We start from the raw sequence: 3,991 nt of genomic DNA, 5'->3' as shown, positions 1-3,991 counted from the left end.
GGGGGGGGGTCGGTCCGGGGTTGTTTTTAGGGGAGACGTCGGCAGTCGGGACAAGACGCCACATCTACTCCCCAGCGACCACAGAAATAGCAACGACGAGACATGACTGGGCATTCCTTGGCCCAGTGGTCGCCGTTGCACCTCCTGCACCCACTGAAGAGCAGGGGGGACTGTGGAGGGATTGGGGAGTTTTGTGGGTAGCCGGGGGGTCGTCTGACTGTCTTGGGGTGGGAGCTGTTGGGGGACTGGTACGAGCTGGGTCGAGGGATGCGGAGTGACATGAGGGCTGGGGCAGGTGAGGATCGGCGTGGGGAATGGGGTAGGACGAGGATAGGTCTTGAGGGGAGGGGGCTGCGGCGCGGGGTAGGGGAGATTTGGATGGGGGTGGGTGTGGGACTCTGGATGGTTGTGGGTGTTGGGGGTGTGGTCGTTGGGCGTCGGGTGGGGGCTGTTGGTCGAACCTGTAGGGGAAGTAGAGCGAGGGTGCTAATGAGGTCTTTAAGGGAACGATTGGGAGTCTCGGGGGCCGTCTCAAAGTCGTCGTCTGAGTCGGGTGGCGATGGGGAGTTGGTCGAGCGGGTTGTCGAGGGGGGTAGGGGGACGTAGCAGGGGTCGACCTCGTCGTCTTTTAGGGGGGGTGTTGTCAGGGGCTTGTGGGGGGTATCCTTCTGAGGCGGTTCCAGGGGCTGGACCTGCGGTTTCTTCTGGGGCTTCTCTGCTGTTTCCGCCTGGGCTCTCCATTTCTCCCGCTTGGTCTCGTATCTGGCCTGCACCAGAATCTCCTCCTGTGCTCGCCAGGCCGCCGAGGGGTAGGATGGTGGGGGGGCTTCCTCGCCTAGGGGGAGTGAGTATATCCCCCTTCCATAGGGGACTCTTCCACTGGTCGGCATCTGAAAGGGGTCGAAGGTGGTAGGGTCTCAAGTCGGTAATATGTATTTTGTATATCCTATTGCCTCGGGGGTCTTCGAGGTCATATAGGCTAGGGGAAATTATGTTAACGATTTGGTAGGGGCCGTCATATTTTGGGGCTAATTTTGCGGCGAAATGCTGGGCTGCTTGTGATAGGGGTCGGTGCCTTCTCAATACCAATTGACCCACCCGAAAAATTTCATCGTGTCGGCCTTCGTCGTAATATCCCGATTGTTTGGCGAACGCTTCGCCCATGTATTTCTTAGCGAGATCGTAAAAGTAATTCATTTTTTCTATCCTCAATTTCCACAGGCCTGGGGGAGTTGGGTCAGGGGGATTGGGGGCGCCATTTGGTGATTTGATGAGGGGACTGGGAGGTGGGGGGATGCGACCCATATTAAGAAACGCGGGTGAGACCCCAAGGGAAGAATGGATTGATGTATTCAGGGCAAACGCTAACTCCGGGAGGTGCTGGTCCCAATCGCGATGATTGTCGCCAGCGTAAATACCTATCATGGGTTTGAGTGAGCGATTAATTCTCTCGACGGGGTTGGATTGGGGGTGATAGGGAGGGGTGGTGATGTGGGTGATCCCTAATTGGGCTAGGGGTTTCGCGAGTTCTTTTCCCACGCATTTGGTTCCGTTATCGCTGAGGAAAAACTGTGGTTTTCCCCAGCGTAAAATCATTGTCTCATACAACACTTTCCAAATGTTCTTGGCGTTGGCTTTCCGAAGGGGTTTTATCTCGATGTACCGGGTGAACACATCTTCTAACACGAGGAGGTAACGGTATTGATTTCTGCTGGGGGGGAACGGGCCCATAATGTCGCCCGCGACGGTGGACCAGGGCTCGGAGGTCGTTCGCTCTCGCAGTAGCCCTTTAGGACTGGTTTGATTGGATTTGTACCGCTGGCATTGTGGACGCGACCGGACAAATTTGGCCACATCGCGATAGATCCCGGGCCAGTAAAAATATAGGGCGACGCGGTGATAAGTCTTGTCGATTCCACCATGGGCTGCGTAAGGGCTGTCATGGGCGTCACGTATCGTCTCGTGTCTTAGTCACGGGGGTAGAACGGTTTTCCAACGGTTTAGGTCAGGGACGGTGGGGTCGATCTGGGGGCAAGGGCGAAGAAAATATAACACGTCGTCCTCTACCGTCCAGTCGGGATACTTGTGGGGGTTGTTTTGTACGTCAAGTTTCTTTTTCTGGTACCATCAGGGGAGGAATTAATTAATGCGAGGGCTATGAGGGCATTGGGGCAAACACGGGAAAGGGCGTCGGGGACGGTGTGGAGGGAACCCTTTCGGTGAACCATAGTCATGTCGTGGCTCTGTAATTCTAAGGCCCATCGGGCCACTCGACCGGTGAGATTTTTAAAATTTAATAACCATTTCAAACTTGAGTGGTCTGTTATCACGGTAAATTTCCCCCCTTCGATGTAGGGGCGAAACTTACGCGTGGCCCACAAAACCGCTAAGCATTCTCGTTCCGTCACAGTGTAGTTACGTTCTGCGGGGGTCAGCACTCGACTAGCAAAATAAATGGGTCTGTCTAGTCCAGTCGACGAGTTTGGGTGGGCAGGATCGGATCCAAATTCCGACTCCTGAGTCAACACCGCTCCTATCGCCATGTCACTTGCGTCCGTCTGTAGGGTGAAGGGTTTCGTAAAATCAGGGCGGGCTAAAACGGGGGTAGTCGTGAGGGAGATTTTTAATTTATCGAATGCGGTCTGGTGTTCGTCCGTCCAGGTCCACGTTACGTTTTTTCGTATCAATCCGAGCAAGGGGATTTTGTCATCGGAGAGGGAAGGCAAGAATCGGGAATACCACCCAACCATGCAGAGAAATCTCTGTAATTCTTTCACGTTCCGAGGGGGTGGGTAATCGGTAATGGGGGCGACTTTATTCGGGTCCGCTTCTAATCCATCGGAGGTCAACAAATATCCAAGAAATTCTAATCGGTCGCATAAGAAGTCACATTTGTCTGCGTTAATTGTCAGGTTATTTTCTTGTAATTTCTTAATTAACTGGGCCACAAACCATTTATGTTCTTCGAGGGTGCGGGTAAAAATCAAAAAATCGTCAGCGTATTTCCGTATGTTGTTCGACCATTGGGTGGGAATAATCATGTCCGTCAGTAATTGAAACATCGCGGGGCTGTTTTTGAGTCCGAAGGGCATCCGTCTATATTGAAAGATTCCGGGGGGAAGTGCAGGGATGGCGAAGGCAGTTTTTTCTTTACTGTCGTCATCGAGGGGAATATGGTGGAACGCCTGACTTACGTCAATTTTGGAGACATACACCGCGCCGTGGGTACAATCGAGTAAATCTTCTAGACTCTGCATGGGGAGGGCAAGGTGCTTGGTCACGGCGTTAAGGGGGCGGTAGTCGATACATAATCGGTAGCTATTGTCGGGCTTTTTAACTAGCACCGGCCAGCTACACCAATCGCTCTGGGAGGGTTCGATTATCCCTTGTTTTAATAATTGGGAGGCTTTTTCTTGTGCGGCTTTTAAAATATGGGGGGCGTATCTACGCGTCGCGCCACGGATAGGGGGATGATCCTGGATGTCTATGTGCATCGTGAGTAAGGGGCAAACGGAGGCGATTTCGGGGGCGGGATTTATCCAACTCTTGAATTCTTCGCGGAGGGTTTTTAGTTGATCTTCGGGAACGACTGCTAATTGTGCTAAATCACAGGGGGGAGGATTGGCTAGGTTAAGGGGTTGCCGTGGGGGGCCTTCACCGTCGGAGGTAAACCACGGCAACCCCTTAACCTAGCCAATCCTCCCCCCTGTGATTTAGCACAATTAGCGGTGAGCCTCTAAATTCCATTATTATAATTATTCAATATTTGCGATTTCTTATGTCCCGGAATTTCATTTTTGTTATAATTCAAGCCCCCTCATTCGCGATACTTTTCTACTAGGACCCCTCACTTCTCCCCCTTTTTTGCAGAGGTAAAATCACCCCTTCTTTTTCTATATTAATTATTTGTGTGTCGCAAGCTGGCTGGCCTTACCCCCCACCCTTGACTAGTTATTAAGAGAAGGTCACAATTGTGGATTTTATGTTATGA

This window comes from Fopius arisanus, unplaced genomic scaffold, assembly GCF_000806365.1.
Source record: "Fopius arisanus strain USDA-PBARC FA_bdor unplaced genomic scaffold, ASM80636v1 scaffold00023, whole genome shotgun sequence".
Taxonomy (NCBI): domain Eukaryota; kingdom Metazoa; phylum Arthropoda; class Insecta; order Hymenoptera; family Braconidae; genus Fopius; species Fopius arisanus.
This window is presented reverse-complemented; position numbering follows the sequence as displayed.